Raw genomic sequence first — 25,591 nt, 5'->3', positions numbered from 1 at the left:
TTGAAGTTATTGAGCTCATGGATGAAAATACACCCTATCCTACATTGTTAGGAATAGATTTTGCCACTGACTTGAACGGAGTTATTAATATAAAGAAGAGGAAAATGATATTTGAAACAAAGATGCTCCACGTCATCATTCCGCTAGATCCAGCTGGAGGACCACGCTACATCGAACCGGTGCACAGTGATGACGATGAAGATTGTAGTTACAGAATGACTACCCAAGAGCGAGGATGGGTCAAGACATTGGAGGATAGAAGAATATCACTAGGTGATGGAGAATCCTACACTGATGATTCGGATGAGGGGGACGAGTGGTGTGTAGCTGGTTGAGCAAAGTAACCATGCTACACTGCAAGATGGTGACGAAATCGTTGTACTGCGTAAAGGCCCAGGATCGCGAATTGCCAAAGTATGATGGGTTGACGATGCTTGATGAATTTCTGACCAAATTTGAAATCGCAGTACCAGAGCACCAACAGTTTGACGTGATGAAATGGGCTCTGCATGTGACGCCTGCACGATGGTGGGGTAGACATGAAGGAATGCTCGAAGATTGGTGCACCTGCACGCATATGATGAAGATCAAATTTGGGAAGTCAGAACTATGCATAGCGAGAAATATGAGGGACAAAATGATCCGTGCATGCACCTGACTAGGTTGATCAAAGCATACGGAGAGGAACCATAGCCAGAATGGGTGCACTTATTCTATTACACCTTGGACATCATTCCCAGAAACTGGTACACAGAAGTGGAGCTCTTGCACAACATAGGCAAGTGGGATATCTTGCGCGCAGGGCTTTTGTCGACATTTCTATTCGAAGATCAATGGATGGATCCCATGGACGAAGCATTATAGCTGGTAAAGGCCGCCATATTTAACACACCAATAGAGCTAGTGGAAACTGTGCATCTTGACTAGTCGTGACAGCTGAGCCAGGCCCTCGAATGCTATAATTTCCAGGTAGAAGATGATGAGGATGATCCGCGAAATGTCAATATTCTAGAATCAGAGGGGACGCTGGAGTTGTGTAGACCCGAAATTGAAGATCCAGATATCACGACACCATTAAAAATGAAACAAGCTAACATTGGAACCGAATAAGGGCCAAGGTGTGTAACTCTTAGGGACTACTGGGATGATGCCATAGTAGAGAAGGTCATCGAGTTGCTTTGGGAATACCAAGAATTGTTCCCAACAAAGTTCACAAAGCTAAAAGAAATCCTAGGAGAACTAGGAGTGATGACAATCACATTGAAGCCAAACACAAAACCAATGAAGCAACAACCCTATCGATTGAATCCAAAATATAAATCAAAGGTCCGTGAAGAATTGGACAAAACGCTGACAGTAGGAATCATTGAACCGGTTGAGGAGTCCGACTGAGTAAGTCAGATGGTTGTGTAGGAGAAGAAAAAGAAGGGCGAGATTCACATATGCATCGATCTCAGGAAGCTCAATGAAACCTACGTCAATGACCCGTTTCCAACACCGTTTATAGATGAGGTACTAGAAAACGTGCAAGGGTAGGAAGCCTACTCCTTCATGGGTTCTCCGGATACCACAAGATCAATATTTCACCAGAGGACAGGAGTAAAACAATGTTTACTACTAAATGGGGTTGTTTTCAATACACAATAATGCCTTTCGGATTGAAGAATGTGCTGGCCATTTTTTCACGAATAGTAGTCGCGACATTCAAATAATTTATCCACAAGTTCTTGTAAGTCTACCTGGATGACTGGACTGTGTTTGGACTAGTTAAGAAGCATGTAGAAAGCTTACAGTTGATGCTGGATACTTGCCACCATCATCAGATTGTGCTCAACTTGAAGAAGTGTACTTTCTTGGTTCCATTCAGAAACCTACTGGGCCACGTGGTCTGTAAACAAGGCCTGATGGTGGATCTAGCAAAGATCACCGTCATACTCAAGCTGCAAGCACCACGCAGTGTCAAGAAATTACCTGCCACACTAGGACTCACAGGCGACTATCGAAAGTTCATCAAAAGTTATGCCCAGATCACAGCTTCGATGGAACAGTTTCTGAAGAAGGACACTACTTATTGCTGGAACGAGGAATGTAACAAAAGTTTGGAGACACTTAAGGAAAAGATGGCATCAGCCCCTATATTGGTCTTTCCAAAATGGGATGTCGAATTTCATGTGCATGTCAATGCATCATGTATCGCTTTAGGGGCAGTAATTACACAACCAGGAGCAGAGGGAATTAACCACCCTATTGCGTTCGCAAGTCGCCGGTTGTCAAAAGCTGAGAAGAATTATTCCACTATTGAGTGCGAGGGATTAGCGATGGTATACACGCTTCAAAAATTCTGCCATTATCTGTTGGGAGGTCACTTTAAGATGTATACTAATTACTCGGTGTTAAAATACGTCATGAATAAGCCTGTGTTGGGGCGGCATATCTGTTTATGGTTGTTATTCCAGGAGTATGACTTTGAGGTCATCATCAAGCCTAGATGTCTAAGTGTAGGCCCAGATCACTTGTCCTCAATTGAGATCAGCGAAGAACCCAAAAATTTAGAAGATGGACTTCTGGATCCTCAGCTATTTGCGGTGCGCATAGCAGATGGTCATTTTGAAGATATAGTCCATTTCTTAACTATAGGGACTGCGCCGCAGGGATACTCCATTCAGCAAAAGAAGGAATTGGTGATATGCGCAGCAGACTTCACCGTGATCGAAGGACACCTCTACAAAATGGGTAACGATGAGATCCTACATTAGTATGTCCTGGAGTTTGAGTGAGGACAGATCCTAGCTGAAGCGCATGAGGGGGTTGCTGGCAGACACTATGCAGGTTGCCCCATAGCCCAGAAGATACTTCACACATGATTATGGTGGCTCACTCTGCATCAAGATTTGAAAGCTCACTACCGAGCTTGCAATGTCTGTCAAGGGACGGGGAAACCATCGCGAGGAGATGAAATGCGGCTCCAACCACAGATGACGCTACAACCCTTCGAGAAGTGGGCAATCAACTTCGTAGGACCTATTGAGCCATGTGGAAAAATGGGCGTGCGCTATATCCTTACCGCAACAAATTATTTAACCAGATGGGCTGATGCACAACCGGTTAAGGATTGCACGGCTGCAACTGCTGCAAAGTTTTTGTTCGAGAATGTACTGAAAAGGTTTGGCTATCCCAAAATTCTCATGAGCGATCGTGGAATGCATTTTCTGAATGAAACCATAAGCTCACTCACTGAGGAATTCCAAATATATCATCAATAGAGTACGCCATACCACCCGCAAGCAAATGGGACCATGGAGGCATTCAACAAAATCTTGGAGGCTGCATTGACCAAGGTATGTAATGCGCAATGAAATGACTGGGACTTGTGCATCCCTGTTGTGCTATGGGCATATCAAACCACGTGTAAGAGACTAATGGGCTAGACACCTTTTCGGTTAGTCTATGACAAGGACGTCGTCATGCCTGTGGAACATATTGTGCCTAATATGTGGATTGCGACAATCACAGGTATGGCGGACCACAGGGCTTTGAAGGAAAGGCTCGCGCAGCTAGAAGAAATGGAGGAGGAACAATTTTTTGCTAGATTCTATCAACAAGTGCAGAAACAACGGAAAAAAGCATGGCATGGTTGCCATATCAAGGTGTGCACCTTCAAGGAGAATGATCTAGTATTGCTATATGACAGAAAATTTGAGAAGTTCCTTGGCAAACTCTAAATGCATTGGTTAGGACATTACATCATCAAAGAAGTTACCAATGGGGGCACGGTTCAACTTGCCAAACTCAATGGGGACCATTTTCTAGGACGAGTAAATGGCAGTCACCTGAAGCTCTATACCGACAGGCTGGCCACCTTACTAACCATTCAAGGGACAGTCTCATCGCTCCAACTAGTTGAATGAGAGTGTGGGATGATAAATCATTCTGGGAGAAAGAGTCGCGACTGCCAAGATACGTGTAGGTCGGGTGCATCATCAGGATCGCAGTTGCGCGGTTAGAAGTACGTTGTTGTGTTGCTCCGAGCAAAGGTGACCGTTCAGGTCACTATTCATGACACGATGTCTGCATTAAGGCAAAATGGAGTGGGCAACAGGCAATTAAGGGAAGAGGTATGAGCCAGATATGGCACAAGCCATTGCAGAATTTACACGGGGATGCTGCAATAGGTAGCAATCCAGGAATTTGAAATTTGATTCACTTATAAATCACTGAGTAATAGCTACCAGACAACTTACACTTCCATAAAGCATATGCTAAGTCTTGACATGGCGCTGTTTATTATCTCTGCACAAGGAGTAACCCCACAGGTAGAAATATCGCTAAGAGGGTAATCGGACTATCTCAGGAGCATGGTGTTGACAGCCACAGGCGTCCCACAGCCTATAAACTCAACAGTAGGGGATGTAAAAGGAAAGAGAAGACACGAATAAGAAGTGGTTTGGATGCCATTTCTCCATCCGTGGGCGGGTCGGAAACTACAACAATTCAGTGAAAAGATGGGAAAACAGAGACCACGAGTCAGAACGAAGTTACTAAGGAATCTTTGAAAAACTGTAAGCAGTGGGATCTCATGGACAGCAGCAACGGTCTTGCAAAATTTCAACACAAGCTGCAGCAGATAGTGCGATGAGAAGATACGAAGGTTGGAAGTGGCTTCGGATGTACAAGGAGGTCTCGTCTAAGGCTTCTCCCCTCAAGCTAAAATTGTATGAGGGGGTGTTTTGTGTTAACCAAGTAGAGCAGAATGAGCATCATCGGTTGGAAGAAGTAGTAAAAACACTGAAGCAGGAGCCGGAGGAAGCGTTCTAGGAGACAATGAAGAAGCAGTAGGATGATGAGTGTCACTCAGAGGGAGGTGAACCACAAAGCCAAGGCAGTGTGTCGCACTGCGCCAACGAGTGACTCAGGACGAGTCACAATAAATGTGTTGGGGGACTGTTGGTTAGCAGAGGTCCTGCGTAATGGTTTTGGGACACAAAATGTAAAAGGTCGAGTCAAAGGGTTGTCTGCCCAAGAAATGATGTAAAATAATAGGAAGTAAGTTGGTCTGTGGACCATAGATAGGTATAAATAGAGCGCAGCTCTATGGGGTGAAAGGTAATTCTTCAGAGAGTATGATTTTGAGATCTGAAATGTAATGGGTGTCTGAGAAGAGCCTTCTGAGAGCATCTGTAAGTCCAATTCGAGGGTTTGGGTAGAGGTTAGAGGGTCTTCAGCTATGTGCACAGAGGCCTGGAAGAGTCTGCAGCTGCGTGCGCAGATCCTTGTAGCTGAGTGCGGAGGGTAGATCTGGATGTAAGGGTGATAAGTGGAAATAAATATAAGTTTCTCCTGAATTCTGTGTTAATTATGAACTATCGCACCTTCATTCTTTTATGGTTAATGAAATTGTTTTGATCTGTGCGCTTATGCTTATTGAGTACTTGTGAATCGGGTTTAATCTTAATATGTGAACTAAATGAAAGTAATAAATGTTTTCTTAAAGACCTCTCTAAGTAGATCTAGGTTATAATACTTAATCGAATAAATGAGATCTGTAATCAGCGCGATAAGAGAAAGCTAAGATTATCTAGATATACGCAGATCTAGCGTAGCGCGAAGCTGCAGGACAGCACGCAAACCTCTCACAACACATCTAGACATCCCAACGGTGTAGAAACCTGGTTCGCGCACCCTCCCCTGCTAACTCAGGTGAGACCTCGGTCCGTGCTCCGCGGGCTGTTGCCAAAAGGGCTAGTAGCTACGGGATTTGCTTGGCCAAATAATTCTTTCGAACCTGGGTTAGGCCCATATAAGCCAACAACGGCCAAAACAAAACCATGGAAAATTCTATATATATGATCTTTATAATGGGCCTTCCACAAATACTTATGATAAATGTGAATAGGGGTTGGGTCTTGAGGAGTCCATTTCCAACATAGAATGGGTAAGTCATAATTGTAGCAGATGGTATCCATAATGTAAGCGCTCATATAGAATGGGGGTATTGTCCCGATTGTTACAAAAATATTTCTTCTATAATCAAGGATTTGGCTGGCCATTTTATCTGATAAAATGGTTGCCAAATCCATGATATAAGAGTTAATTGTTGCTTCCATTAAAGGCATCATTTCTATGGAAAACCTAGCTGAATCAGAGACTCCAAAGAGTCTACATATCATAGCACCAGCATAGCAATAGGGAGATGCTAAAGAGTCCATGGAGTACATACCAAAGGATTCATGCTTAAGCTTGTTTGGGAAATGTCTCTATTTCTTGATAGGGTCCGACTCTATATCGTTCTCCTTGGCGAAAGCTTCTAAAAATGCCTTGTTGTAATGTTTTTGTGGGTTCGGAAAATGATACATCTTCTTGACATCTTCTACCTTGGATGACCCTAACATCCTTCCATCGATTGTATAGAATGCTCTATCTTTTATGTTGATACTCTCTATTACCCATCTCACCAGGTCATTGTATGGTAACACTTTCACGCAGGCTGCTATTTTGTGGAGGAAGGAGCTAGGTAAATTGTTAAGAGTATTTTATGATTTATCAGTTGAACCAGCTGTTGCTTCTTGTTCTTCAATTTTTGTCGGATCCTTGGCTTCGAGTAAATTATATATGCCCTCCCATGATGTCTTGCTGAGGCCTGCATAGGTAGTATCAGCTATTAGTACCAACTTTGTCGGTTCATCTTTCACTATGACGGGGACCTTTACTTTTCGAGACTTCTTAGACATTTTTGTTGGACTGATGATTTTAGATTCGCTTTGAAAGATGAAACAGAAGGACATAAAGTGGAAAAACTTGTTCAAAGCTAATAGACATCACACAGGACTAACAACAATTAAGCATAATAGATGCTACGGATCTATGATATATTAAGCTACCACAGATGAATTTCTTGAAGGATTCAACCATAACTGCTTATTAATGATTTCCCCGTAACTTCTAATGTGGGACTTCAATGTCGTTATGGTATGTCGTGTCGCAAATTTATAACAATCCTTTTAAGAATGGGTATCATGACCTCCCAATCAGTGATTAGCGATAATCACATATCGCAGATCAGGAGTTACAAGTGCCATGCTTAAATGTTTCCTTTGCATGGTTGTGATTGCGATCAGTGGTGAGCTAGGATGGGGAGGTGACATGCTTTAAAATTAATAAATATTTTAAGTTTTCTTTATAATTGTCTTATAACTTTAAACCGTACATGTTCGTAATACGTCATGTTTTGCCTTTATCGAAAGCGTGCTACATGATAATGAAATAACATTGGAAGATTTCAAAGGGGCTTTTGGGATGTGTTTTATGTTTTTAGAGATGCACGATTATGATCGGCTTATCACATCAGAGGTTTTCTATGGAACACTTGGGATGACTTTTTCCATGGAACACTTGGGATGGCTTCTTGATAAGTAGCGATATGTGTTTTCTGATAGAGTTATCACATCAACAGATCTCAATGGAACACTTTAAGTCCACTATTGAAATAAAGGATGTGTGCGATGTGACATATTTCCTTTATAATTGTTTTCCTTCGATAAGGTTTTATTATAATTTAAATTGGATCATACCTTATCAAGAGGACTTTCATGGGTTTGATACATTTGCAAATTATGATTGCGATTTGACCTATCCTAAAAGAAAATTTTATATGACCTATTATTTATTTTCAAACATTTTACTGATTTTATTTATATTCTAAAAGGGGACCCATTTCTTATTAAAGTTTTATATAAAAAAAATTTGAAATGGAGAGGGCTGTTGTGTAGCGCAACACAACCCTAATAATGATCTGACCCCATCCACATTCCTAGGAGCTTCCCATTCCATGATAGCTCTTATCTTTTATGGATCCACTACTATGCCTTCCTTGGAGACAACATGTCCTAAGTAATGTACTTATGTCATACAGAAGTTGCATTTACTAAGCTTGGCATACAACGGATGTTCTATCAACAATTTTAGCACCATTTCTAAATTTTCTACATTCTCTTCCTCATTCTTAGAATATATCAATATATCAACAATGGATACAATCACAAACTTGTCCAGATAGGGACACAACACACTATGCATCAAACACATGAAAGTAGCTGGAGAATTAGTCAAACCAAAAGGAACCAAAACAACATAATAATGCCCATACCTAGTGCAGAAAGTAGTCTTGTAAATATCCTCTTCTTCAATGCATACTTAATGGTAACCGGATATCAAGTGGATCTTTGAGAACACCACTTCTACATTCAACTAGTCAAACAAGTCATCAATCCTTGGTAACTAATACCTTGATGGTTACCTTTTTCAACTTCCTATAGTCAATGCATAACCTGAGAGTACCATCCTTCTTCTTCAAAATCAACATTAGTGCACCCCAAGATGAGACACTAGGCCTAATGTATCCCTTGTCCAACATTTACTTCAAATTTAACTTCAATTCCAGTAGCTCTAGAGTGCTCATCCTATAAGGTTCCTTTGATGTTGGTGTTGACCCTGGTACCAACTCAATAGAAAAGTCCACTTCCATGTAAGGTGAAAAATATGATATCTCTATTGTGAACACATCCTAAAACTATTTTGAAATCGGTTACCTCTTGAAGGCTTCTGTATCCTCAACATCCTTGCCTTTCTCACTGGAAATATTCACAAACCCTGCAATTATCTATATTCTCCATTTTCATCCAAGCACTCAATATCATTTTTATAATAATCAACCTTAGTCCTATGAAGATACAACCAATCCATACCCAAAAAAATAATGTATGATCCCAACGGAAGCACATTTATATGTGTATATGTAGACACACCTTTCAAATATAATGTACAAGCTCTTACCAAATGATGACTCTTTTCTTAGTAACTGTAGCCAACTATACTAACCAAGACTTTACATGCACTTCTTTATTAAAACCACACTTATCCACCAGGTTAGGATTAGCATAACTATAATTAGATCCAGGGTCAATCAAAATAGGAAAACCTGATCAGAAATCATACCATACATCTCGATAATAGATGCCTGGTGATCCACCTACCTCTTATCGAATGTTGCATAAATCCTAGGAATACTCTATCCAACATCCCCCACTTTTTGTGCCTCCTTAGTGATATAGATATGTGGTCTGCCACTCTGATGTTGTGGATAATCTCTCATGTGATGAATATTTTCACAAGTCCAACACTATAAATGATTCCTTCCATTACCCTTCTTATGCTCCTCAAAATAAAGTCTTGTCCTTTGTCAAATGCTTTGAACTTCTTATGCAGTGCTGCATTATCTTTGTTACCTGTGTCTTGTAGTCTTCCTCACATGTTATCCCATTTTCCCTTAGTCTTGACATTACCTTTCCAATCCTATTTAGATTTCGACCCATACTTCGATTTTTCATAGCAATGGTTCAAATTTCTGATGCCTTCCTCTAGTGATATAGGCTCATCAAACTCAATCATATCCTTGAACACTACTTACAACCCACTGATGATTCTCTTAATATTTTCATTCTCCTCCTTAAGATAAGGCACATATCTCAACATATCCAAGAATCTACTAGTATTCGCCTCATTGGTCATAGATCCCATCTTCAACTCATAGATCTCCTTTTCCCTGTCAACATATTACCTCTCAGATGGATACTTCTTCTTGAAAATTCTTTTGAACTCTCTCCAAGTCAACTCCTCTTCCCGAATTCCTATGACATTCTTCACATCTTCCCACCAAATTTCTCCTTTACCTTTAAGACTCAACATAGCTATTATAGCCTTCATGTTCTATGAATAATCATACAACTAGAAGAACTTATTAATTCCAAGAAACCATAGTTTTTCATCATGTTACTTCTTCATTTCTCCATCTTGTGAATTCTTCATTTCTTAATTTCCCATGTCACTCCTCCTGTAACGATAATACGAATCATGGCCATGATACATGTCTAAAATAGAACTAGAGTAAATCCCATGTCCACTGCCTCACCTATAAGGTGTATCCAAGAACGTGCCATCTCTAACGGTGTCATCTCTATCCAACTTGTGCCCACCATGAGACCTACTGCCATATGTTGCATTAGTCATGTACTCTTGTCCATGAATAATCCTAAGTAGTCCTTATGTTTTCAAGTCTGACAAACCCTGAAGAATCACTACATTGACCTCTACTTGTTTCTCCTATTCCTTGGAAAGTATCTCTTGTGACTGAATGATCATATCATTATCTTCTTTGCAACTTCTTCTCTCTTCCTTCAAACTTCTTGAAGTGTCTCCTAGGTGAGGGGAGTACTCACCACCATGTTCCTCATGTGATCTATACAGAGAATCACGTGAACTCTATTCCACTATTTTTATTTTCATCTTTGATCGTCTTCTTTATGAAAGTATACAATGTCAAATAAACCAAAATATAAACATAATCAACATACCTTAGTGAAGATCAACGGAGGTTATATCCTCTACAAGATCAACCCAGATTAGCATAACATATATATATATATATATAATGAAATCTTCATATTCATCATCTCAACATCAACTTATGCATGACAACATAACCACAACAATGAACACATATGCAACTGACATGCATTCATGAAAAGCACATCCCAACAACAACATCATCAACTTCTACATGACAACATAACTCCAACAATGGCCACCACCATGTATGCACATCAACCATATATACAACCTTCATGCATGCATGAAAAACACATTCTACCCACCCAGTCCAAGTGTTGAACTTAGGAGCTCTTATTCCACTTTGTGACCAACCCAACCCATATTTACTCACTTTAGCCTACTCACTAGGGTAAACATGAATATGAGAGTTACTATGCAAGAATCGATTGCTAAGATGCATTTATGGAAAACTCAGTCCATATGTATAGAACTGACTCTAACTACCTAGTGACACATGATCAGACTATTATTAGCCCAACTTGACCCAACACAATTTATTTTCGATTTCATGTCCTCAAATATAACAAAAATTTCTATTTTCATCCATTTTCTCGGATTCTAAACTTCCAAGGCCGTTTTTAGGGCCTAAAGAACATTGCCAAGTGTTGTGGCCAGCAAAAACCCCCCTTCTTATTTAGTGTTATTACTAATACTAAATAAGTGGGGACCCTTAGTTAAAAATCTAAGCAATCAAGTAGTGGTTAAATTTCTTTTTTAAATAAAATTACCATCATAAGCTTAGGAAACCTCCCTTGGAAAATCTAAAAAAGCTAAGTTTCATGATAAGGTAAAATGCAAATATTTCCTTAGGAAATATCGCATCGCATAAGATAGCAGGATGCCACCATACAAGCACAATTCCAACATTTGCGAGATCGTGATATGCGGTAATAAATAGATATCGCATCGCATTCAGCACAACTCACATTGAAACACTTCAATTTGCCGATATGTGATGACACCGATTGTCAGATCACATTTCGCATAAAATAGGTTAACAAAGATTGTCATGCATAACATTCTGCGATTTGCGATATTACGATTTCGTGATACAGTGATACATCGAAAATACGATAATGCGATGTCATGAGTCGCTAACTTTGTGATTCTTTGATTTTGTGATGTTGCGATGTTGCGAAGCAAATCGCAAAATCGCTCCATCGCAGATCTTTCAGGCACGCTATTCAAGAAAAATATTTTCCGTAAGCTGACACCTGGTTATGCGCTTAAATGCTAATAAATGAGTTAGCTGTCAGTTATTAATGGAATATGGGTGCGTGCTTTTCAAAGAATCATTTCACGTAAGGTGGTATACTTGGTATGTTTGCGGCATTTAAAACATTCCCATCACCCTTCCTTGTCATTCATGTTCACTTCATTTGTGAATTGCAGGAATAGAGAATAGAGGCCAATACAAAGCAATACGCAGGATAAAGTGGGAAAGAATAGCAAAGCCCCGAGCACTGAAGAAAAGGAAATGGCGGTGCCCTTGTATACAGACACGGCCTGTAACAGAGACATGGGAATAGCTACATGGGAAGGTATGTATAATCTGCTCAAAGAGGAGAATCCCAGAATAATGGAAGTAGTTGCTACCACAGGCTCAAATGGTTCTTCTGAAGCATCCCTTACAGACTAGCTTGCTCATTCTTACACCGGATAATAGCAAGGCCAAAAATCCTCCCATACATGGACATGGTCAAGTGGATACTGGACAGTGCAGAAATTAGAAATAGACAGTTTAAAAGTCAAGGTCAAAAGCTTAAAGAACTGTTATGTTTACAAATATTGAACTTTATGTCTGCTAGAAGGTGAAAAATGCATCAAGGAAACCCGAATCAAGAAACGGAGGCATTTTCTGATGCGCGATTAGCACCTAGCGCTAATCGCGCATCACTGAGAAAAATTTCTAGAAAAGGAAAGCTACTGGTTGCCCAGTCACCTGCAAGTCCCAAAAATCATAAGAAAGTAATGCTATAGGCAGATTGGAAGCAGCGAGCTCAAGAAAAGGCAAAAGAAATCCAAGGGTTAACCAAGTTGAACAGGGATTATTACTGGGCATACTTGGTAAAGCAACATAGCTAGTGGATGACTGTTAAGTGTATCATTAATTCAGCTGAAAAAATGGCACCAGCTCTTGTCGATTCTGTTTTCTTAGCTCAGCTAAAATCAGAAGTCAGCCAGCCGACTCTTCTCAAAGAGATGCTACATGCATGTGATTTCAAGGACCAAATACAGAAGTAGTTCAATTTTAGATTCAATTTTAGCTTTAATTTTGTTTTATTTTCCTGAAAAGAGGATGGTCATTTAAACTGCATCCTATATTTTTGTAATAATTTATTTTTAGAATTAGTTAGTAGTATTTAAACCCTTCTCATGCATTTAGAGAAGGGTCTTGAAATTTATCAAAAACTTATCCCCAGAACATGCACTTTTGTACCCTCTGAGGAGGTTTTGATGAATGAATGGAATAAGATTTATTAATGTTTGCATTTGATATCTGCTACTGTGTTGCACTTTTGTACTCTTAGTGGATATTTGATTAAGGAGAAATAAATCGTTATCGCTTGAAACTCATGAGTAGGACTAGTTATCAATGGTATTTCTATCTCTTAACTATTTCTGCCTTGTGTTAGAGTGATTTCCAGTTCAGTTATTTATATATTAATGTATGAATGCTTGAGTTATCATTTGGCAATTTTATATGGTGATAGCTATTTATTTATGCTTAGTGTATGAATAACTCATTATGCGATATGTTTTTCACAATTGTTTCGTCTAACTTTTTATACGAAGTGGTTCATATTTATTGAATTCTTTTCTCATAATAGCTTAATGATCTTTATTACCAGTTGTTGTTTGAAATCATTTTAGATCGCATAGAAGAAATATCACACCCCGAGTTAGCGTAGATTTACATATTTCTGTTTATTAGAATATATTTTCCTTATTATTAGATTATAATTAAAGTAGAAGTATTCATTTAGAAACTGTTAGAAACAGAAATATTCATCTTTCTCACACACACATGGAAATTGGGAAACTGATCCCATATCCCCAGTCGGACCCACTATACCAAACGGAAAAGGAGCTTCCAACCAAGGTCTGGACCGGGTGGGTATACCCCTTGTTGTAGACTCGATTTTCAGGGCTTCAAAATATTTGGTGTTAGAAGGAGGGCCCCGAACTGTGAATGGCAAGAAAATACAAATCTAAATGTCATTCTGAGAGTAAATCACCCTCACCATCTCCTCCGACTTCTCCATTGCATTCAGGAACCTTAAATCCAGAGTCAAAAGTCACTGGATCAACAGTCGTTGCTACAAACCTTGACATTTCAGAATAATCTACTATTGAACTTCCTGAAGTTGAATCTTTGATTCACAAACTTCAACGATTTTCTATATCTCCTCAGAAATATGATAAATCTCAAGGCAGCGTGACTTCGCAATATAACCTTACTCATCCTCTTACCAAGTTAAAAAGTGAAAAGTTTGGTATTCAGCCAACCGAATTACCTCTACCTACTAGGAAGAGAGCAAGGAAGTCTCCTAAAGGATCTGATAGTGAGACTCTTTCATCATCATCATCCATCTCAACGTCTTCACCGCGAAGTCAACCATCCACTCCTCCACTTCTAATCATCGTCCATCAGCCTATTGCAGCTTCCTCAACTCCTTCTCAACCATCTGGAGTCATAATATCCTCATCTTCTCAACCACAAGGAACATCTTATGCACTTTCCTCTGTTAGTAGTTCAGCAATGGCCCAATCCCCATGGAATAACCCAGGGACAGTCTTAATGCGTGCACCCTTGAGTCAGATACCGGCCCATCCTAAAAAATGGTTGCCTAAGTTTAATCTTGAGGCAGGCATGCTAGCAGAAGAACATATAAATAACTTCATGTTGTCCATAAATCTCAATGGAGTTGTTAATGAGGATGTTGTTGTTCGACTTTTCCCTTATACTTTGCAAGGAACAGTCGGATCATGGTACTTCTTGTTACCTTCTGGATCTATTACTAGTTGGGACACCTTCCAAGAACAATTTCTGACCAAGTTTGGTGACGACAGGTCTACAACAACATTGATCAATGACTTGTCCAACCTTAGGGCCAAGTCAAGAGAACCTATCAAAGATTTCAATTTACGTTTCAATAAAATCTTAAATGAAATTCCTATTACTTCTCAGCCTAGTGAAGAAGTGCGAAGTGAATGGTACATTACTTCTTTACCATCAAACTTAGCAATCTTTGTTGATAGGGATAACAAAACAACCTTAGTTGAAAATATGAAAGAAGCAATAGCAGTAGAGAAACGTATTACGACCTTAGAAAAGAAAAATGCAATGGAAGAATGAAAATCTAAGAAGGTCTCATTCAAATAAGATCCTAAGAAAAAACAACCGAAATATCCATTTGATTTAGAAGGATTACAAAAATTTTTGAAGACCATGTCTAACGAAATGGTCGACATTAAGAAACAAGCGGCAGAAACTTCTTCTAAAAAGCCATACAGGCCTTATAAATGAAATCCTTCAACTGATTCCAAACCCCCTAATGCTATTTCAAATGTTGAATCAGAAGAAGAAGAAGAGGACAACATTACTGAAGAACATACCGATGAAGAAGAAGTTGTAGAATTACAAGGTATGTGGAATTTCATCCTCCCAAAGGAAGAGGATCAGGAGGCATTCCTGGTTAGTACTCGTAGCAGAAATTAGCTTGATCCTCCTCAATATACACCTAAGCCAAAGAGCGCAAGCTCAATGACTAAGGATAAAGTCGTAACCAAGAAAACATCACCTAAAGTGACTCAAACCAGCCCAGTCCAAACAGACACATCTACTCCATCTAAAACGCTAATCGTTTTGCATGAAATGGAGTATAACATCATAGAAGACATGAAAAATACTAGGGCCAATATTACTCTTTTTGAATTGAGCAAGTTAAAGCACCAGCAGAAATTACTTCTGAAAGAATTGCATGCTATACCAGTTTCACCTTTACGAGCTGCTATAATCTCTCAAGCTTCTCATGATATGGGAAGACCTCCAACTAGTATGATGAATAAAGTTGATCCAAATGATATCGCATTAATTGGAGGAAGATCGAGATCGCATACTCCCCCATTTCTCCTTACCTATGAAATTTTCAATAAAAATGTTCATAATTGTTTAGTGGATTTTGGAGCTTCATCGAATATTTTACTAAGATCAATTTGTGTAAAATTGAATGTTCAACCACAGAAATCCACTGTGCGCATAGTTCAGCTAGATTGATCGTAAGTCAAAGTGATTGGCGACTTAAATCAGGTTACCATAAGGCTATCATCCAACCCAAAGGTATGTCAAGTTATTGACATTTTAGTTTCTGATATTCCTAAATTTTATGGCCTAATTATTAGCATAGATTGGTCATAAAAACTTCACGGATACTTTGCAACTGATTGGTCGCATATGTGGCTCCCTTACAATGGTAAACCCAACCAAATTAAAGTTGAACGTGAGCAACATCAGAAATATGTAGTAACAGAACTCGAGGGAGAAAACGAACCAGTAGCATATAATTCTAAAATCATGGGCAACTATTCAGTAGATTATTTCCTAGGAAAATGTAATGCTCATTCTTCACCTTACTTAGAACATTCTGTTTTGTCTCAAGTAGAAAATTTTTCTCAAACAGATAATTGTAAATGCATTAATTTTATAGATAGTCCTATAAATAAATCTTTGTTTTGGAAATTATTTTTTGATGGTTCTAAGTCTAGCGAAGGAGCAGGAGCAGGATGCGTATTAGTAAGCCCAGAGGGTGATAAGACCATGCTAACTTGCAGACTCGAATTCGAATGCACCAACAATACTGCAAAATATGAAGCTCTAGTCTAGGGGTTGTATAAGGCAATCGGATTAGACGTCGAATACCTGCAAGTTTTCGAAGATTCTGAAATTATAATGAGACAGGTACGAAATACTATACACTGTTTATCAGGTCATTTAAAGCATTACCAATCTTTAGTTCAAGATCTAACTGAACATTTTATAGCATTTAATACTTCGTCAATTCCCAGACTCTAGAATGCTAGCGTAGATCTCTTAGCCAACGTAGCTTCCAAGCTCATTCCTTTAGAATATTTTAGCCCTGATCAATTTTCAATTGAGTTAATTTTTAGACCATCTATCCCTGATAACATCACCAATTGGAGGATTTTCAATGACGATCCTAATATCGTGAGTTTTCTCACATCTGAAGGATCCTACACCAATCAAATAATTGACAAAGACCAACATGACCAACAATTGCAACAGGATAGTACTAACAATGCTATACCTAAATTAGTAGTCAAATTAGAGGACCTTTATGATTTGAAAGATCGATTCAAAAGATATACCAATTCAAAACTCCAAAGTTCAACTTTGAATTATGAATTATTAAATCTAGGAAGTGATGCCAAATCACAGAACATCAACCTAGGCCTCGGCCTAGCCCCTGAAGAGAAATTAGCATATATTCGTCTCTTAAAACAATACAAAGGTGTTTTTTCCTAGAATTATGATGAACTCAAAATGTACAACACCTCCATCATCCAGCATACTATCCCAATGATTGATAATGAAAGATCTATCCAACAGAAGTTGAGAAAGATCCATCCAAATTTAGAAGATCAGATCTAAACTGAACTCAATAAGTTATTGAAAGCCAAAATAATCTTTCCCGCTAGACATTCTAAATGGGTCTCCAATATGGTACCTTTTAGAAAGAAAAACGGAGATATCAGAATCTGCATTGACTTTCGAAACCTTAACAAGGCCTGCCAAAAGGATAATTTTCCTTTACCTCCCACGGAACAAATACTGCGGGCAGTTGTGGGCTCAAAACTAATGTCATTCTTGGATGGATTTTGAGGATACAACTAAGTGCTGGTACATCTTGAAGACCAATTAAAAACGACATTTAGAACTAAATGGGGCACATACGCATATCAAAATATGCCATTTGGTTTGATTAACGCGGGTGCCACATTTCAGAGATCCATGGACATTGCATTTAAAGGGTTAGTTAACAAATCAGTGGTAATCTATTTGGATGATATGACTATTTATTCCAAGAAATGAAACAACCATCTCAGGGATTTAAAACAAATATTCCAACGTTGTTTAAGGTATGGGATTTCTCTTAACCTAAAAATATCCTTTTTCGCATTGAGTAAATGAAAGCTTCTAGGATTCGTAGTGTCAAAATCCAGAATTCACATAGACCCTGACAGAATCAAAGAAATTTCCGCAGTCCCCCAACCTCACAACAAGAAAGCCATGCAATCTTTCCTTGGCCAGATCAACTTTGTAAAGAGATTCGTTCCAGACTTTTCAAGAATTGTGTCTCCTTTACAAGCCATGATTAAAAATAACGCAAACTTTAAATGGGGCCAAGATGAACATGAGGCATTCAATCTGATCAAACAAGCCATTATTAATGCTCCATCGTTAGCAACTCCAAATTTTTCCGATCCTTTTATTTTGTACACTCTTTCCTCAGATAAATCATATGATGCGATACTCACTCAGGCAAATCAAGAAAAGGCATAAGCCCCAATTTCTTTTTTCAGTTATGTTGAGGGCCCTAAAATCGGGTCAACAACAAGGGGGATACCCACCCGGTCGGGAACCTGGTTGGCGGCTCCGTGCCCGTTTGGTGTAGCGGGTCCGACTGGGGATAACGGGACCAGCTTCCCGATCTAAGGGGTGTGTGTGTGTAGAGTTTGGTGATGTGTGTGTGTGTAGAATATGATAATGAAAATCTGGAATTATTTCTAAGCTAATTTAATTCTAAACTCTGAGACTGAATTTTATACTACTTTAATCTATCAAGAACAACACATCTAATCTACGCTAACCCGAGATAGAACTTTTTCCATTATGCGATCTAGAAAGATTTCACACAATAACTGGTAATGAAGATTATTCAGCTATTATGAGAATATAAATCAATTAAGATGAACCATCCTGCATAAAAAGTTAAGCAAAACGGTTGTGAACAACATATCGCATAATCAGTTATTCATGTATTAAGCACAAATCAATGACTCCACCGTACAAAAGTGCCAAATGGTAGTCCACTCATTCATACATTAACATATAAACAACATCAACTGTATATTACTCTATGAATGCAAGCAGAAACTCGTCAAGAGATAAAAGTACCATTTATGACTGATTTTATACTCACAGACCTTAAGCAATAACGATCTATTTCTACTTACTTCTAATGCCTACTAAGGGTACAGAAGTGCAACATCAGTAGCAGGTATTAAAATGCAAACATAAATAAATCTTGATCCGTCCATTCATCAAAAACCCCCACCGAGGGTGCAAAAGTGCATGTTCTGAGGACAAGTTTTTTGACAAATTTTGGGACCCTTCTCCAATGCAACGAGAAGGGTTAAATACTACTAACCGGCTAATTTTAATTACACGAATTTAGGGAACGGCTTCAAATGACCGCCCTTTTACTAAAACAAATTTATTTCTAAAAACTGAATCCAATTTCTAACCATTTCTGTATCTGCTCTTTAGTGTTGTAAGCGATGCACTGTTTGCCATGAAAGAGTCGGCTGCTTGTCCTTTCCTTTAGTTCGAGCTTGAAAATTATAAATAACAAGAGCTGGCACCTCTTTCCGGCAAACTAGAAGATATTTTTGAAAGTGTTCTTCTAGAGGAGTGTCTTCACGGCGTGTATACTTAGTACAACTCAGATTTCTTTCAAACTGATTATGCTGTTGCTATTTCGGTTTCCGGCCGTGCGAATGACTCAATGAGCTGGGGATTTTGTTGCCTGAACGATTTTCTCAATTGAAACTTGTTTCCATTCTTTGTTCCAGGCTTTTCTGAGACGTCTTTCCCCTTAAGCGTTTTTCTTTTTGCTTTACCCAATTTGGGACTCAGGATCTTTCATAAACGCTTTGCTTTTGTGCACCTTTGACTCTGAGTCCTAGATAGCCTATTTCCATCAGCATTTGTTGAGTGATACTCTGGAATACACGGTCCTACTGTATGCGGTATCCATCTGCGAAGTCATCTCCTCTCTGTTCTTCTAGCTCTGGCGCTTTTCCTTAGATGTTTCCTGCATATAGATTTATATCAGTTTGCTGACTTATAGTTCATGTAAATGAAAAGAGACAGAAGAAAAGATTGACATGAAAGCAATTAAGTTCTAATGAATGCATAATCATGTCACCCATTATGACTTGACTCTTCGAAAAACGCAACATAATCATCTTTGGATACACAGGCGTACAATCATTAATTTCCCGTAAGGTGCGCGCCTAATTTTGGGCTCACAGATCATGCCGAAGAATGTCTGCGACGAATGGCTTCTGCGATTTGCATCGCAGCATCGAAGATTGCGATGTAAATAAGTGGTATCGCAACAATTTATGGTCTCATTCGTCGCAACCATAGATTGCAGGTCGCAGCTTTGCATGGTCGCAAATCGCATATCGCAAGATCGCAAGGTCGCAAGTTTTTTCACTTTGTCACTTTGTGCTGCTTATGCGACATTACGACGTGCGACGTCGCATATCGGCCGTCGGCAGTTCTTTAGGTTTTCCCCTTTTGAGCGCTTTTAATGCACGCGGTGCGATGAGTTCTCGCATCGCTCCCTTTCAGTGTATTTATGCGCTTTGGGAGAACGCCTCTTTTTCCTTTGCGATGCGATATAGCTCTTAGGGAGTTAATACAAAAGATTTTTCAAACAAAAATATTTTTTGGATTTTTTGTTTAAGGGTCCCCCTTTGCTTGATGTTATTACTAATATCAAACAAAGAGGGGGGTTGTTGGTGACTACGACAATGGCGATTCACTGTGAAGAACCAGTTATCTCTGCATTTCTATTGACCGTTCACTTCCGAAACAACAAAATTTTTATATGTCTAAATTTTGTTATGGACAGATAGAGTAGATTACCCCTCACCTTGTCGACGATATTTTGTCTCAACCCTTTTTATATCCCAATTTCCACTTCCTCAGGTTTTTTCTTGCATTCGCATCAGTCATTACTTGGTCTTGATAAAAGATAAAATAAGGTCTTCTCTGCATACTGGCTTAAAAGTATGCTCATTTGTCGTAGGTAGAGCCTCTGCTGCCCGCAAGCATCCATAGCCTCGACAGGGTTACCATGTTATCCAGCAATGATCCTTTTTCCTGTTTGAGGTTACTCGCAACATTCCAGAGAAAAATCCTTTTTGAAACACTTTTCCTTTTTTAATTCTCTAAAGAACAATGTCTTGGTTTGGTGGCCAAATTATGACACAGTCATTCACTTGATTTACACTTTTGTTGAACAAGCCGGCTCGTGATGAGACCTCTTATCTTTTGATTGCAACAATCTTAAGTCGTTGCCCTGTTTTGATAGACAGTATTGGCAAAGTCAGCAAGTTATAATATCTGTGATCATGATAAGCTGGCTCATGATGAGACCTCTTATTCTTTGAGATATAGTGTTTTCCTTGGATTGTTTCTCTGAACGCTGTAATTTCCTTTTAGCAGGGAGGAAGTCATTGTTTTTCCTTAAGAAAGCTCTGGACGACAATAATAGAGTTTTTGAAAACAACAGTTTTGCAGAGAATGCTTATTTTATTATTGATGATACCTTTCATGGTGCTGATACAAAACAATTCTTTTACCAGAGGTTTCTTTTGTCAAATTTTTTTTTTTGAGGTCGAAATGAGTATCGTAATCAAAGTGAAGTTAACTCTATTTGTCAATAATAAAATTCAGATTTTCAAAAATTTTGCTATTTGTACAAGAGAAATCAAAATCTGATAGAGAATTGGCGTGCTCTTTCATGAATCCTTTTTAAATGATCATTTACAATGGGTTTTATTCATAAAAAGAGAAAAACAAAACAAAATAAAAAATAAAAACTAAATCTATCCTACAAAAATTAGAAGAATTCTCTTCTATGGAAAGTATAATTTAAGAATCAGTCCATTGACAGGTAAAGAATCTCTCCTTCCTGCCAGATCCTGCAACACGAATGTAGACGGGCCTACGACTTCTATAATCTGAAAAGGGCCAAGCCACAGCTTTTGAAATTTCGTATGTTTACCCTTTTCTTCATGAGCCTTATCCCATTTCAAAACTAAATCACCCATCTGAAAGTTTTTTCTGGTTATGATGCTTGAGTCAAAAGAAGATTTTATTAGCGCTTGGTGATGAGCATGGGTTTTCCTAGCTTGTTGTCTTTGTTCTTCTAGTTTGATTATTTCCATTTGTCTTAATTGTAAAGAGGAAGTAGATAACTCATCGATATATTGCACTAAAGACAAAGAGGGAATAACTAGGTGAGTCGGAAGAACCACTTCTCTCCCATAAACTAAATTAAAGGGAGAAGTGTTGATTGAAGCTTTCTTTGTGATTCTATCAGCCCATAAAGCATTTACCAGCACTTTGTGCCAATTCTTTTGGTTTTGGTCGACTGTTCTTTTGATAATTCTGATTAGGTTCTTGTTTGTTGACTCAGCCAATCCATTACCTTGCGGATAGTAGTTTGCAGAATATTTCAGTTTGAACCCTCTTTTAAGCGCAACTCAGTCATAGTATTTCCAGAAAAATATGAAGCGTTATCAAACATTAATGCTGTTGGCAATCCAAACCTAGTGATGATAAATTGATCTATGAATTCAATAATATTTTCAGAATGAACTGTCTTGAGAGGAACCGCTTCTACCCATTTGGTAAAATAATTAGTTGCCGTAAGGATATACTTATGCTGCTTAGAAGAGTGAGGAACGATCTCACCTATTATGTCCAAGCCCCATTGACTGAATGGTTGGTCGATGATGACTGGTTGTAGCGGCATGGACGGTTTCCTTTGTTTTCCTGCAGTAGTCTGGCAGACTTGGCATTTCCTTACGTGATTGTATGAGTCTTTGAACAGCGTGGGCCAATAATATCCTGCACGCAAGATTTTATGTGCAGTCGTATCTCCGGCATAGTGTCCACCCGCTGGTCCATCGTGGAGTTCCTGCAAAACCTTTTCGGCTTCAGTTTTCTCAAGACACCTAAGAAGCACAGAATCATAATTCCTTTTAAACAAGACATCATTTATGAGCTGGTATTGTTTAGCTTTTAATCTCAGAGCTCTTTTCTTGGTATGATCCAGACGTGATGGAGCATACCCGTTCTTAAGAAAATAAATGGTGTCAGCATATGATGATTCTGCATCGTTTAGGCTTACCTCATATGCTTGTACCTCTTCAGATGAGTTCTTCGGGATTTGCGATGCTCTGGCTAACATCTTACAGAATCCTTGACCTCTTACGATGTTTGCTGGTTTGATCTCAAGATCATATTCTTGTAAAGCGATAATCCAATTAGCTCTCTTTTCGCCCACGTCTTTCTGCACCAAAAGGTTTCTTACCGCTGGAAATGGTACTACGACTTTAGTGTGGGCTTTAAGCAAGAAAGGTCTGAAATATTTGATCGCTTTGAAAACAGCATATGCTTGTTTCTCTACGTCTGAGTAATTAATTTCAGCGCCTTGTAAGTTTGAGCTAAAGAATGCGATTGGAGCTTCCACTTTCTCTTGATTTGCTTGGGTCAAAATCGCGGCATATGATTTCTCTGAGGCAAAATTGTACAAGATAAAAGATTCCGAAAAATTTGGGGTGGCCAAAGATGGAGCATTGATGATAGCTTGTTTGATTAAGTTGAACGCTTCGTGCTCATCTAGACCCCATTTGAAATTTGAATTCTTTTTTATCATATTCTGTAAGGGAGAAATAATACATGAAAAATCCGGGACAAATCTTTTGACAAAATTGATCTGTCCAAGGAAGGATTGCATGGCTTTCTTGTTATGGGGTATGGATATTTCGAAAATTTCCTTGATTCTGTCGGGTTCTATATGAATACCAGATTTCGACACTATGAATCCGAGCAATTTCCCTTCGCTTAATGCAAAGAAAGATTTCTTTGGGTTGAGCGAAATCCCATACCTCAAGCATCTTTGAAAGATTTGCTTCAAATCTTTGAGATGGTTGTTTCGTTTTTTGGAGTACACTGTTATATCATCCAGGTAAATCACTACTGATTTATTGACTAACCCTTTAAACGCGATGTCCATGGCTCTCTGAAAGGTAGCTCCGACATTGATTAGACCAAATGGCATCTTCCGATATGCATAAGTGCCCCATTTGGTTCGAAACGTAGTCTTTAACTGATCATCGGGATGCACCATTACTTGATTGTATCCTGAAAATCCATCCAGGAATGACATTAATTCTGAGCCTGCTACTGCCTGTAATATTTGCTCCATAGGTGGGAGGGGAAAGTTATCTTTCTGATAGGCTTTGTTGAGATTTCGGAAATCGATACAGATTCTAATGTCTCCGTTTTTCTTCCTAACGGGCACCATATTGGATACCCATTTAGAATGCCTCACCGGGAAGATTATTCTGGCTCTCAACAACTTATTAAGCTCAGTTTTTATCTGATTTTCTAGGTTAGGGTGTATTTTTCTGAGCTTCTGCTGGACAGGTTTTTCATTGTCAATCATAGGGATAACATGTTGAATGATAGAAGTGTTGTATGTCTTTAGCTCATCGTAATTCCAGGCAAAAACGTTTTTGTATTGTCTCAGAAGACGGATATATGCTGATTTCTCTTCAGGGGCTAGGCCGTGACCTAGGTTAACGTTTTGTGGCTTCTGATCGGTCCCTAGGTTTACTAATTCATAGTTCAGGGTAGAACTGCAAAGTTTAGCATTGGCGGACCTTTTAAACCGACTTTTCAAATCATATAAATCTTCTAACTTAATCACCGATTTCGGTATAGCATTGTCAGAGCCATTTTGTTGTATTTGGTGATCATGATGGTCTTCGTCGATTATCTAATTTGAGTAGGATCCTTCAGAATTAAGGAAATTTACGATGTCAGGATCGTCGTTGAACACTCTCCAATTGGTGATATTGTCAGGGATGGATGGTCTAAAGATTAATTCTATTGAAAACCTATCAGGACTAAAATCTTCAGAAGGGATAAGTCTAGAGGCTACGTTAGCTAACAGGTCTGCGCTCGCGTTTTGAATTCTTGGAATTGACGAGATGTTGAATGCTACGAAATGTGCAGTGAGATCTTGAACTAATGATTGATAATGCTTTAAATGACTTGACAGGCAATGTATGGTGTTACGTACCTGTTTTACGACGATCTCCGAATCTCCAAAGACTTGAAGATACTTAACGTTTAATCCGATTGCTTTGTATAGACCTTGAACCAAGGCTTCGTACTTCGTTGTGTTGTTCGTGCAATCGAACTCAAGTCTGCATGTGAGCATAATCTTGTTCCCGTCTGGGTTAATCAAAACGCATCCTGCTCCTGCTCCCTCATTGGATTTAGATCCGTCAAAATATAATTTCCAAAATAAAGATGTATTTACAGAATTATCTAAAAAACTAAAACATTTTGAGTCATCAGTTTGGGAGAAATTTTCAACTTGGGATAAAACTGAATTCTCTAAGTGTGGTGAAATATGAGCATTGAAATTACCTAGGAAAGAATCTATTGCGTAATTGCCTACAATGCTGCTATTGTATGTTATGGCTTCATTTTCTCCTTCCAGTTCTGTCACTATGTATTTTTGGTGCAACTCTCGTTCAACCTTTATCTGATTTGGTTTACCATTGTATGGTAACCACATGTGCGACCAATCGGTTGAAAAATATCCGTGGAGGTTTTCCGACCAATCCCTGCTAAGAATCAAACCATAGAACTCAGGGATATCAGCTACTAGAATGTCGATAACCTGACACACTTTTGGGTTAGACGACAATCTTATGGTCACCTGATTGAGTTCACAAATCACTTCGACTTTGGATCGATCAAGTTGAACTATACGTACTGCGGCTTTTTGAGGTTGCACATTCAATTTGGCACATATTGACCTGGGTAAAATATTCGTTGAAGCACCAGAATCGACCAAGCAATTGTGCACATTTTTATTGAAGATTTCATATGTGAGAAGAAAAGGAGGAGTATGGGATCTCGATCTTCCTCCAATCAAGGCGATGTCATTTGGATCAATTTTATTGATCGTGTTGGTTGGAGGTCTTCCCAAATTGTGGGAAGCTACAGCTGTAGGTAAAGATG

This window comes from Pinus tabuliformis, chromosome 5_2, assembly GCF_031772625.1.
Source record: "Pinus tabuliformis cultivar Carrire ecotype Pingquan chromosome 5_2, CPIR1, whole genome shotgun sequence".
NCBI classification, from domain to species: Eukaryota; Viridiplantae; Streptophyta; class Pinopsida; order Pinales; family Pinaceae; genus Pinus; species Pinus tabuliformis.
The sequence above is the reverse complement of the archived record's forward strand: the minus strand, read 5'-3'. Positions refer to the sequence as shown.